Raw genomic sequence first — 14,186 nt, forward strand, 5'->3', positions numbered from 1 at the left:
AGGGGACGTGATGCCGCCCCACTTTTTCGAGCAGGGGCTGAGGTTGAACGCGGACGGGTACATTTCCATGCTGGACACCGTCGTAAAGCCTTCGATCACGAGAGTGGCCAACGGCAGACCGTACGTGTTCCAGCAGGAGTCCGCTCCGTGCCATACAGCCTCCAAAACGATAAAGTGGTTGGCGACTTCACCGCGCCGAATGTGTGGCCTCCCAGCTCCCCGGATCTTAATCAAATGGATAATGTTCCGGAGACGGGTGGAGGCCGTCATAGAAGCCGAGGGCGGATATTTTGAATAAAATGAATAAAATACATGGTAAGCTACTATTTCTAAAACAAAACAAAAAAATCCACGATGATGAATTTAGCCATAAAAAAAATTTACTTTCTCCGTAGGTGACTGTCAAAATTATCCCGAACGTCAAATTATTATACACTTTATAAAAAGTAGTAATACAACACAACAATTACTAATTCCATTAAACTTTAGCTGTAGTTCCAAAATGATCAATCGCTCATTTTTGTCTGCATATGCGATAATTCTGTTCAATGACGTCATTAAATTGAATTCCGTTCCTTGTGTTTGGAGCATTAATGTAGAATCAGAACCGGTCAAAGAGCGCAATAAATTAGTCAACCTTGTCAGCTGTAAGTAATTCACGGTATAATTTGACAGACATTAAGTATACCAAGAATGACGATGATGGACCAATTAGCGTGATCAAATTATGATCCCAAAAAGCGTTGCTAAAGCATAAGCCAAAGAATTGCAAATAAATGTGGATTTGGTTCAACAAATTTTCGAACTTTTTAATTAATTATCAAGCTTATTGAAAAAAGTGGCCCAAAGCTCGTAATGCTTAAGATATGCTGAACTTTATCTGTCTAATTTAGATAAATTTTTAGCAAACCACCTGAAAGCCGGGAATGAATTTATCCAAACAACTTTCCCTCCACTTGGATGCTTTGAAGAAGAACTCCATAACTGTGACAGCAGACGGTGCGCGGGTACTATCACCGGTAAACCATTCTTGGTTGGCAAATAGTAATTAATTTGATTAGCAAATCTTTAAACCCACCCTGGCGTATCGGGGACACAACATTTTCGACACTTGCGCCACCATCATCATGACAGTGCGGTTACATTTTCTCGCCTTCAGCTTTCAATGCCCTCCTGCATCACAAAAATGCCCTCGTCACCGCGTTACATTCATTTGCACATTTTTGTATATATCCAGCAAACACAAGCAGCCGCGAAAAAAAAAAAAATAATACAAATAACCGGCGAAAACGGGGTGCAATGGTGGCTAGCGAGTGATGGCATCCCTTCGACATGGCTTACATTTGCATTCCGTGTGTGCGAGACGGTGACCGAGCTGACGGGAAGAAAAAACACTAGCGAAACCCATATGCCGTACGATCACAAGCACCAAACGGCAAAGTGAGCCGAATGTCGTGGCTACTGCACTACGTGATCAATAGCTGTGCAATTGCTGAGGGTGAGAAATTTTCATCCCGCGTACACCACCGGCATCTACTTTTGGCGAGTGAATGAAATTGGATTTTATTTTCTTCCCACCGAGGTTTAGTCCGTTCTGCCGTTCGTAGCAATGTGTAGGAAATTGGTGTCTTCAGTCAAAAAAAAAAAAATGCCTCACTTTTGGTGCAGCCCAAGCGTATGTGGTGTCATGAAGTGTTCAGTAGTTCAGTAGTTCCCACACACACACACAAGACCCCAAAGTGCACCTACGCGGAATCGGCAGTGGGAGGACCACTTTAAAGGTGAAGGAATGTTTATGAAATTCCCAACGAAGGTGAAGCTGAAGTTCCATTCCGCTGGGAGACGTTTCGGTATGATCGGCAGCCGCCGAAAGGTATGGCGACGACTATCAAAAGATGCACTTTCATGCAGTACGGTGAAGATTATGCGACCGCAATCGTTTCTTGGAGCGAAGCAGACACTTCGACGCCTTCGCATATGCAATTGTGGACGTTATTGTCATGCGAATAAGCTACTGGCACTTTGCTGTTCGTATCTGATTCGGCATAACAATGCACCTGCTTACTATCTTCGCTGTAATGCATTCAAACACGCCTTGAAGATGCATCACACAAATGTGTCTTTTTTTTCATGACGAAGCTCGTATTAGATCAGCTTCATATACACAATTGAAAGATCATTTTTGCACATCTTCTGTAAGAAACAATATGCTCTGTTTATTGCAGTTATCCTACAAGCCTTTAATTACAAGAAATTTACATTACAAGAAATTTAATTCCACATAAGCTATGTTAAAAACAACCTCTTGCACCATTCAGTCGGAGAAATTTCGTTAAGTCTCGTACACTCAAACACAAAGCTGGCTAGCTTATATGATGCATTTTAAATATCGCGTAGGCGAGGCAGAATTTCTAATTAGTTCATTAGCCTCTGCTAATGAACCGGTCCGCGAAACGAACGAGAGGTGAAATCGTTTATTTATCTATTTTCCAGTGCCACTCCAACCTCGCTTAATCTCGTTCTATAATCCCTCGCAACGTTTCCCTTGTTGGCGGATTTGAAAAAAAGAAGGAGTCGTAGACTGACTGCCCAACTGCTTGAATTACAGATGTGTGAAACGATCTCGATCATTCGGTTAGTAGCTGTACGTGTCGTAAATCTACACACAATACAAATCAGTCCGGGGGAGGGCTTTAGTGCGGCTTAGAGGTTCGGTTCTGACACCACACTCGGATCTGTGTGTTGCTAGAATTTTCAATCAAGTTATGTTGTGACGAGCAATAACAAACTCCGTTCGTTTGAGTTAACACTTTGAAAAGGTGCTTAGTATCTGGAATGAAATCGTAAATAGTAACATAGCGTTAAATTCGTGTTGTATGTAATGTAATGGAACAATAAAAAGCTGATTTTACACCACACGAGTTTATGTACTCAACATTCCATGTATTACATTTGTTTATCCATAGAATTTATTTGACCACCACAAAACTACATGGTTAAGACATTTTTTTTCTCAAAAAGGCGATAAATAAAGTCTAGTCAATTGGAACAACCCTAGATCAACGTTACATTACAGCGAAGGGTTTAGAGGGCTTTGAGGCCTGGTTACGTGCAATCCGTGTGTTTGTTTAGCTTTCCACGGTTCCACACTTGCGTTGTGCTGGGCGCAACTGATTTTTATTCTCGCACCGACGATGAAATAAACATTCATTTACATTAAACCATCCCAAACCTGTGCCCGGAACGATTTTCCCTCATCGCCCAAACACCCATAAAATGCTTCACCCCTGGGCTAGTGGATTAAACCCGAAACAATGAAAAATGTCGGGAAAAGAAAAACACCAATCGAAGATATTTGTTTTCTTTGTGCTTGCTCACTAATAAATTATTCCGCTGGGTGGGTGGTAGTTCCATGGGGGCCACACGATTCTGTATCCCAAACAAAGATTCAGCTTCCGGTGGAGTTTTCTTGTTGACCGATAGAACGCGTCCGTCCAGCGGAATGGATAAGCAAGTATAAGACAATGCTAGAGGAAAGAAATGGGCTTGAAGCAAGTGGAATGGATTAGTCTGGTGGGACGCTTGCCAATCGCGCAAGATTGTCTGCGCTGAAGGGAAAGAAAAATCTTTAACCCATTCTTGTTTTCGATCGAAACCACTCGAAATGTAGTGCAAGTTAGGAAATCGTTAAGAAGTTGCTTACCTCAAGCGGACGGCTGCGTCTGAAGAAGTTGCAATGGTTTGTCGCTGTCGTCGTACGAACTGGACTGGACTGGAGCCAGAGTGATTGTTTTACGGTTACGAGATGGTACGAAGGAAAACCCCGAACGGAGAGCGATGTGAAGCAATGAAAATGAGCGGCCAAAGACACTTTTACAACCCAAACTGCAATAGCTGACACTATTGCTACTACCAACACTGTTGAACAAGTCACATAAACAGACGAACGTCGATTGAGCGGCGCAACTTTTACTAACCTGTTTGCATTTTACCGACTTTGTACTTCAAGCAATTTCGTTTATTTTCTGGAAGAGTGTCGTGCGGTATTAATTTAACTGTTTTTAAGTAAATGCACATCATCCATCCCCGTGTTGCACCCGTAGCTCAGCCATCATCTCACCAGCTGGCACACAAAACAGCGTTACACACATTAGCATTTCTTTAAATCTTTCTAAACACCGACGCAAGTAGAGCCGTACTTCTATAGACTGTCACGCGATCGTCTTGCATTCACCGGTTGTTATGTGAGTTTGTGTGGTCGTAAGCATGCATTTCGTCATGCATTACAAAACAATCTCAAGTTTTGAAGTACAATGAAAGACACTAGCATGGTTTTGCAAGACGCTGAGAACAAGCTTATAGTGGCGCTTTACTAAGCTGGTTGAGAAACTGGTCTAGATTCGTGAGGGAAAGCTTGTTGGTTAAGTTAGAATATGGGGAAAAAATGGGTTCTTTTAAAGCTAGCAACCATACAGAACTTGTAGATTATATAGCCATAAAGAACAGCCTGATCAGAATGGTTTGGAACGATGGATTTATGGGTGTTAGTAGCCAACGGCAAGTCTCATCTGTAAAACCAATCTTACAAGTCTACTTTGAGTTTGCAACTACGCAAGCTAACGTCGCCCTTTCCAGTCCAAACAGTACCTTCAAATATCTTATATATCACAGACGTTTTCCATGAAAACATCCAATGGTTAAGCTCGCCAACGGATTGCTACCAGTCAGAACGGGAGAACTAGCCGATCGGTTTGCATTTATCGCCGTAAAAAAAGGTGCATAGGTGTAAAATCGGCTTTTCTACTGATATAATAACCGTAAATGCCATTAACCATACCTACGCCATTCTGGCTGGATGGATGGGGTGCGCGTGGCGCCGTTGAGAAAAGCACCATCGCAACAAAACGAAAATGTGTGCCTGGAATATAGAAATATTCCTTCTACCCAAAGTTAGGCGCGCGCTTGCGTTTGTCACGGGTCTAATCCTGTGTCATGGCCGAGATTGGGCCGGGTCGAAAGTTGGCCCTTCCATCAAAAAGCACCAGCACAAACGCAATTCGCTCCACTCCGCTTGGTACGACCTTCCTGGGGGTCGTTATTTTGGTGGCGAAGAAAACGAAAAGAAAAGCTCAAAGTAAGAAAACCTTCTACCGGCAATGCTCTTTTTTTTTGCACAACATTGACATTCACCTGCGCCTGACAGTGGGTGGGTTGGGAGGATCGTATCCAACAGCAGTTTGTCATCATGACATTCTTATTAGTCGTAGTAGAAGTATGAAACAAAATAAAAAGCCTTCCAAAATTGTATCGCCTCAGGTGGTAAGGTCGTATGCTTCGGTAATATCATACCACGGAAGTAATATTGGAATTTTATATAAAAACAAATCGCCTAAAAGTCTATTTGTCACGAAGCACTCGTACACTAAACCTGGCTAAATAGAGCAACTTCATGCAAAGATTGCTTGCAGCAGAGACGGTTAATTAGAATGATTATCTTGACGCAGCTAATGATGTGGTAATGGCACAATCTGGCAAGCTTTTTGACTGGGCGAAATTCACGCAAATTTAGGATATCCCTTGGCGGCACACGAATGTGTTGTGTTATTTTCGAAGCGAGTAAAACGTGCCTCGTGAGAGCTGAGGCATATCATAAGCTTCCACATTAGATCGACCTAATCATGAGCATGTTCTCGTGCTTTTAACGGCAAGGCAAGGTAGCGTACTGAATTGATAACTTCTTGTAATGGAGGGATGGTTAAATATTGTACAATTTCCATCTGTCGAAACTTATAGACGGGACTTAAAAACGGCAGTAAACCAACTAATTGTAATAAGGAAAATAACTTATTTTAATGCTCAATTTTGAAACTAAACTTTTCCAACCAGCACCGTAAACACTTTTAACGCAAACAAACGCAACGTGTACAGCCGTCAGGTGCGCTAGGATGTCGTTGAGTCCTCGTTAAAAATGGCACCATCAGCGTGATAATGAGATCCACTTTCCTTTCCATGCTTTTCACCCTGCTATATTCACCCCTATATTCACTACCAGCAGCGTATTTCTGGGTGCGAGATATACAAAAAGCAAATTTCATGCTTCGTGCAAAAAAAAGTCAATTTTACTTTCTCTTCCTTATTCGGTATACTATCGTACGAGACAAAAAATTTGACCAAAAAAAACATAAAAAAAACCTCCAGAAGCAGCAACTCGACACAGAGAAAAGGTCGCTCTATGGACGCGCTGTGGTTGGGGCTAAAAATATCAAAACCAACATGCAACCGACACAGCCGACAAGCTTGATGATGTTCTGACGGCGATCCGTTTTGGTGTTCGCTTGCTTCGGTTACTTCAAAGTCATTGCTGAAACTGTCGTATGATTATGTTCAGCATTACCGAACGATTCATCAAATCATCGGACGCCATCGAACCACAACACCGGGATCAATCATTAAACTTGAGCCAAGGACTAGTAGAACACACGCCCTCGCACGGTGGGGAGGTCCGCAGGAACCTGTATCATTGTAACTTCTGACTTTTCCAGGCTTTTCCATCAACCTTCAGCGGCGATCGATTCGTTGGTTGTCCTGACGATGACCGTTTGTTTGGTACATTGGTAGCGGTTGGACGGTAAAATTTCGCTCCTCTACGTGGCTGACCTTATGCTCCGTAGCAGTACGACCCTGCACAGTACAACTGTGCTTTAGAATCGATTTTCTCATTCGGGTGTACTGAGGGTGAGCTGTATCCGGTAGTGTTGTCGTTTGTGCTGCACGTTAGAGGTCAGGGCGAAAAAATCCCGTCCGTTTAGGAGGACGAAAATATCGTTAGCCAAATGATGAGGACAACATGAATGGTTGACGTTTGACAGACGGCTAGAATGACTAGAAGGTGCGGTGCCAGGGTAGAGATCTTTTCGATGAATTTCATAGATTTTAGGAGGGAATTATTTCACAGATTTCGCAACAGTTTAACACTGCTCGTTAGGTATGAATCCTTACAAACATAAAGACTTTGTGCTGATCGATGATTGTCTTGGATGACTTGGTCGCCGTTTGTACAACCGTCCAGTGAAAAGAACTACTGAGGGTATTTTTAACCTAAGTTATAGAAACTTGAAGATTGCAGACGACGTTGATACACGTAGAAAAATGTTTATCTTCTTCCTCTTTGACTCAACAACCTTGAGAGATCTTGCCATGCTATCGTCGCCAGATAACCAAACCAGGTTCTACCTTAATTTAAATGAAGTAAAATACATCTACATACTCCCGTACTTATGATATTACTTCAAATGATTGAAAATTTTCTTCTTGTTCTTGGCTTAACGACCTCTAAGGTCATCAGCCGGCCATCGAAATGGCTTTCTAGACTTGCCGATACCACGTAGTTGGTTAGTCAGTCCTCACTACGGGGGGACGGTCCGGATGGGATTTGAACCCCGGTTCTAACGTTTGAAGACCGGCGCCGCTGTCGCCTACACCACCGAGCCGCTCCGGAGAATGAATATACACATTACGAATACTGGGATTTTGAGGATGAGTTCAGTTATGACTGGAATAGCTTTACAATAAGAGTTGTGTGATTCTACCTTTTTTCCTATTCAATCCTAAAACTTATTGGCAAACAAAGATAATATTCATTTCATCGTTTGTTTCCAGCAGTAACAGGTTGGCTGATAAGTCCCCGGTCTAACAAAGAAAAACACATTTTTTTGTCAAAAATCGTTTTTATTATTCAACATAGTTCCCTTTAAGAGCGATACAACGATTATAACGACCATCCAATTTTTTGATACCATTTTGGTAGTACTCCTTCGGTTTTGCCTCAAAATAGGCCTCAGTTTCGGCGACCACCTCTTCATTGCAGCCAAATTTTTTCCCTGCGAGCATCCTTTTGAGGTCTGAGAACAAGAAAAAGTCGCTGGGGGCCAGATCTGGAGAATACGGTGGGTGGGGAAGCAATTCGAAGCCCAATTCATGAATTTTTGCCATCGTTCTCAATGACTTGTGGCACGGTGCGTTGTCTTGGTGGAACAACACTTTTTTCTTCTTAGTTCTTTTTTCGTTCGTCAAGCAACCAAAAGTTGCTTGACAAAAGACGCTCTGTCTCACAAACTAATTGACTAATGACATACAGACTAATGACATACAGACGTCAAATTTTGACACGAATCATTTGAAGGTTGGTGCTATATAAAAATAATATGCATTTAATACTAGCAGCGCCATCTATGTGTCAGACCGGGGACTTATCAGCCAACCTGTTAATAGTGAAGCTGTAACAAAATCACAAATATTGCAGTGTAAAAATGAATCAAATATTGCCGGGATCTGTTGCAATAACTTGATTTGATTAGTAAACATTGAAGACATGCATAAAATGAATTAAATTTACATCCCAAAACAGTACGCACCACACAGCAAAGGCAACAAACAACTCAAGTGCATGTTTTTGTGTGTTTTTTCCTTAATAAATCAATGTGTTCATGCTATAACTGCTAACCATCATCAAACACGCAAAACTCGCCTAGCGGGGGAAGAGGGCTGGTTTTTTTTGCTTTTCGAATATGTGATATGTTTTTATGCTGCATGTGCAGTTAAGTGTGAAAGTAAGTAAGAACCAAGTATTAAGATGTGTTTCGACAAGGTGCTAAATAGGTTTAAGATCCGAAAGACGAATTTTTGCGACGTTTTGGCTGACTTCCTGCAGTTGCTAGTTCTGTCCACTATCTCACAAAAATCTACACCTTCTATTGCATTTTTAATCCGCTCTCTACTAGCACAACAGAAACGCATTTCCATAGGTATCATCCATCAGTACCGTCATCATTCATTCATAAGCCTAAGCCAGTGATGCAAGCAAGAAAGGCAAGCATGAAGCGGTGCGAAACCCTTTTACCGGTCGCTAAATTTAGCCCAACGGCTTTTGCAGTCCAGTACGGGTAGAAAACAAGACAAAAAAGATTTTAAAAACACACGCAAAAACAGCAACCGGGCGCACAAATCGATCCCTAGTGCGGTCACTGGCCATGTTCTCGTTGCGAGCGCAGCATAACACACTTCGCTGCGCACACACTTCGAACGGTGTGGTTCAAAACGGTGACATGGAATTGAGCGAGCAAAAACAGCAAAAAAGTTGTGTGCTTTGAATAACGCAAAATGCGTAAAAACGAATGGACCATGCATCATTTGCGACGTTTTTGAGTACGGTTTTTTGAGACTTTGTGTGGCTTTTTCGATGCTTCAAGTCCGACCCAGAAAAGGGGTAGCCAAAATGGTATCAACAATTTACGATAAAATTCATAAATGATCCATGGTCCGTAAGGCGGAATGGTACTGCGAGAACTATTTCCAGCAAAAGGTCCTTTGTCAAGTAAAATAGTTTGTCAGATAGAGCGGTCAGAAAAGGTTTTGTTATATTTTTACGATAACAATTTACATTCACTCTACAGGTTTTCTAGCATTTATTCAACACAATAAAAGCACACAGAAAAAGAAATAACAGCGCAAGAAACCAAGTCCCAACCCAGCAGTACGCATTTACGCATTTTATAACAAACCATTCCGTTATGAATGGGCAGTTAAATATGTATTCGGTGTATATGTGCGCATTTGTGTGGCTGGATATGAGAACGAATTTCCGCCGGAAAAAGGACCCACACACACACACACATTAACAAAATTGTCCTTGCCAGAGCATAAAACGTACGCGAATGACGATGAAATAAATTCACGACCATAACACACACACACAACAGCACAGTCTTTATGGCGGGATCTTGTTTCGCCCTTTCGGGCTTTATTTGGTTCATTTTAGTTCTCTTTTTCTCGTTTGCCGATCAGTTCAGCTTTGGCGTGAATGTGCTTCCGTTTTGATGTTGTAGCACAAGGATCAGAAATGGAAAAAAGGCACTAGAAAGAAAACACACGCACAAATTTCACAGGAAAATTGAAACCTTGGGTTTTTTGTTTTGCTTTTTGGAATGTTATTAAGTATTTAAATTTAGATGTAACGTAATAGCATAAAAGCTTCATAGCAATGATAAAAGCCGATCGTAACCATAATCATCGTCTCATTTAATGTGCTGCCATTAAGGGGGGGCTCATAAACACCGGCAGCGTTAATTGTTACGAATTTTCATCATCTTTATCATTATCATCTGTCGACTCTCTCACTATCTCTGTGGTGAAAATCAAAGTTGGAGAAGTCACCACAAAATATGATTCATGATTGAAGTTTTACTGCTGGGCTTGCGTGGCGAGTTGCCCTAAAATAGGCGCAAACACAATGTCCACAAAGCGTCGAACGAGACAAACTGAGACACAGTTGGACCAGTTGCACCAAGAGTAAGATTTGAAAGGGGGGAGGTTTAGAAGAAGTCGTACATAAAACAGTCATGCTTGAAAGGATGCCGTTGCAGCGAGAGTCTGTTCTTTATGGCTCACGATGAACGTACTTGACGGTGGCGTACTATTGCTTCCATCGACGTACTTTACTCAGTACGCTCGATCGTATTTTATGCGTATCTGGGGGGGGGGGGGGGGGGGGGGGGTGCTTGGCTTGGTTGGTGGTTAAGGAATCTTATCTTACATTTAATTTCAACAGCATTCTGTCACTTCATATTTGCCGTTGAAATTACGTTCGTTCGCCGTAGGGCGAATGATATTGGACGTAGTGAGCGATATGGACGGTATTTTGCTGATAACGATTCCTTTTGCTTACGATAACGTGACAGGCGCTATTCGTATTGGTTGTTGTAGAAAGACTCAAGCATTGGCTTGTACTTTGTACCCCACAAATGGATGGGTTTGGTGCGATTTATAGCATAGGTATGACCCTTTCAATTTCTTTAGCGAACAGTAGTGTTGAACCTTTTAAGGAAACCATCGTTAGAATGCGGAAGCGAGATCGGACCCAGCAAATCTCGCTTGATTTAATTTGAGCACGTGTGCACGTACACGTCGTATACGAAGTGAATGAAGAAAGTGCTTTAGCACAAGGCATACATATGGAGTAACTGCATCGAGCAATGCATCAATGGTCTACTAGCGTAACAGAAACCCTTCTGGAGTGGTTATAGAAATTTTCTATTTTTTCATTCCTCATCTTGAGGCAAGGGGCAGTACCCAGTACCCGTGATGCCGTTCCTTGATCATCGTCACCCCTTAAGAATGGTTCGCTTCACAGCTGCTTCGGTTAGGGGTTCTAAGAAAGGCGAGTTCACGCGTGTTCCGCTTCAAGGACCACATAAACACATACGAAGGGAACAGCTGTATTGAGCATTGGCAAGGACAGGAGGTAGACTCTGTTGTTTTGAGAGACGCTTTTAACGGCCAAGTTTATTATATTTATAGATTTAAAAAATGCTATAAGTTTTACTAAAAACATTCATCAAATTTGTTAAAGTCAGAATCAATCATAAAACATCCTGTTTAATATAACATTCAACTTAATAAAAAAAACCTTCACAAAGGACATGTTCTAAGAAAACACAAACTCACCCAAAAAATCGTTCAACTGCTTTTCTCCGAGACCGTTGACCGAAAATCGACCGCAAGGCGCAACGGCCCTTCCCCGTTTTTTTTTTCCTTTGGTTTCCTTTGCCGCCTTTGTTTGGGCGCTTATTAATCGATATCCTTATTTCTTCTTTTCTACACACAAGCACACACACACGCGCGCTTACTCTCTTCTTTGCGTACACGTTTTACTACTCACGGCGATGTACGCACACACTACCAGGCGACCACGGATAGAGGCGTCAAGGACGAATGGACCAGCTGCTGTGACAGGTGCTGGTTGTAGGGCACGCGACCCTTCGCACAAACACGCACACACGCACACTACTTACACACGACGAAAGGATGAGTTAGTGTTATCACACTTCTCGCGATGGCCAGGATACGGGCTGTTTTCTTTACGAAATTAGGATCGGTTTATAGGATACTGTGAACACATACACATTACGCTTAACTCATTCCGATATTGGTTGGTGGAATGTCACAGCTGCAAATGATTAAGAAATTAAGAAACGTTAGATACACACTCACAGCAGGCCATCCTTTATGGGACATGGATGCTGTTGGCGCTAAAAGCATGACCTACTTTCCTACTGCACCCGAATCTTGCACAAGGTTTGTTTACTAATTTCAACACCCACAGTAGGCTTTGCGCTTCCCCCTCGAAATATGAAAATTAAACGATAAAAACCAAAACGACTGACTTGACTCTTTTTCATCATCATGACTTCATCAAGCTGGACCTGTTCCCGGTCTCCATCGTGACCATGATGCCAGCGAAAAGAGGTATGATTGTTTTGATTGCGTTCGAGCGACTCTCGAACTGCTTCAGCAACAACGTGGGAATGAAACAGGCCCAACGTCAAGTATTGCCACCAGTAAATTCGTTGCCACTCAGGAGAAGGGGACCCAGACCGATGATGACGGCATGAAATTAATTATTGCCCAACACTAGTTCGACCAGTAACGACGAGTGGACACACATTTTTAAATGAGCTCCACCACCAGCACCGGGAATGGTATTGGATGGCCGTTTGTAAAATGCTAATTACACGAGATGAAGCACGAAAGGCAATAAAAAAAAACATTGTCGTGTCTTGCAACCGCACCCTCCGGACGTGCTAAGCTCGTCTCGCCTGTGAATAAGCTTCCACTAGTGGAGCATCAATTAAGATTAATCAATTCATCAACATGGCACCGTCCGTTGCCATTGGAAACTGTAGCTCGTGGTGTCATTCTTCGCGTTCAAGCTGAAGTTTATTCTCTTCTACCCGTCTCGAAAAACATCACAGATGGCGTTAAACAAATTTCTATCCGTGCGAGCTCATTCCCGCCAAGGACATCATCTGGTCGTGGGTTTCGTATGAGATACGCTTTTATGGCTGTGTTAGTGCACCAGTTTCCACGAGCCAAGCCTTCCACGATACAAATGCATCGTCCGCTCGTCCGCTTGGTTCGCCTTCGTTTTTCTCTATTCACTTAGCCGTTTTCCTGCAATTTTCCGCCCAGCAATTTCCACGCTCCGCGTACGGTAGGGGATCGCTCCGGGTGGGATTTAGTGAGAGTGCACGTTATGGATATACCACCGGTTGCATGGCCAATGGGGGCCAAGCCTTCTTCTCGCATGCTGTCGTATACCGTTCGGGGTGGTTTTTTTTCTCGACCACGCAAACATCACTTCACGTATCGCCGCACGATTTTACTCCCGTTTTTAACGATCCTCTGCATGCTTTATGTTTGATAAATATTGCTCACACTAGCGCATACTTCTTCATCACTGGAATACATCATTCATAAAACACGCGATAGGGTGAGTCACGGCTAACACTGAGGGATATTCCAAGGCGACGTTCGAGACAATTCACCACTTGGAATGATCTCACGCTTCCGTTTTGTTTTTCTACACCACAACTGATGTTTCTTTTTAAAAGATGTTTCCACCTCGGCAAACCTTTTCTATTTTTCACCATTAAAACCGATTGTTAGTCAGGAAAATGTTTAGTATACGATTGTAAACGAACTTGTATTGTGAAAACGCAGCAACGCGTCGGCACGTCCGCACGCCACGAAAGACGGGAGAGAATTTCGGGCTCGTCGCAAACGGCTGGTGCGTAAGAGTTTTCTCAAGCGTTTGTAAAGTATAACGGGGCAAGAATACGGTGGGAAATTTTCAAACTGGGATATTTGACTAATTATTTGTTTTCAATATTTTGTTTGAAACGTTTTTGGATCGTTCTTAATTTTCGTGTCATGATTGTGGAAAATGTAATATAATTTACAATTAAAGTACTTGTTACAGCTTCATCTTAACCTTAATTTACTACATTGTACTTTTAGTCTCTAGGAAAGGGTGGTTTTTGAGATTCACTCTGGCAAATATTGTAAGTTCGTAAGTTTGAATAAAATCAACGTAATTTATCTGAAAATTAATATTTAATTAACAACAATTGAATTAAAAATTTAATGAAGATGCTGATCGAGTGAACAATTTGAACATGAAAAACGCTTAGTTCGCTTGCTGCTTGGAGCTTTGACAGATGAAGCGTTGTCATCGTATTTATGTTATTTGGGAAGAGACATATGACATTCCGCTTGGAAAAAAGAAAACAAAGCTCGATGTTTATTTTCACAACACTGACGACTGGTATTGTTTGCAATCGATTTGGGTG

The 14,186-nt window shown here is 42.2% G+C and overlaps 3 protein-coding genes across 3 annotated transcripts in view; 1 reads left to right on the forward strand and 2 right to left on the reverse strand.

Moving 5' to 3' along the window:
• Window positions 1-14,186, reverse strand: part of LOC126558330 (actin-related protein 1) — a 309,926-nt gene that overhangs the window by 244,199 nt on the left and 51,541 nt on the right. The window lies entirely within an intron of this gene.
• Window positions 1-14,186, reverse strand: part of LOC126557178 (uncharacterized) — a 422,959-nt gene that overhangs the window by 196,838 nt on the left and 211,935 nt on the right. The gene's annotated exons all lie outside the window — the stretch shown is intronic.
• The window catches only part of LOC126558300 (ras-related GTP-binding protein A), a 284,579-nt gene that overhangs the window by 126,189 nt on the left and 144,204 nt on the right, over window positions 1-14,186 (forward strand). The window lies entirely within an intron of this gene.

The sequence above is a fragment of the Anopheles maculipalpis genome, chromosome 2RL (genome assembly GCF_943734695.1).
Source record: "Anopheles maculipalpis chromosome 2RL, idAnoMacuDA_375_x, whole genome shotgun sequence".
Lineage (NCBI taxonomy): Eukaryota > Metazoa > Arthropoda > Insecta > Diptera > Culicidae > Anopheles > Anopheles maculipalpis.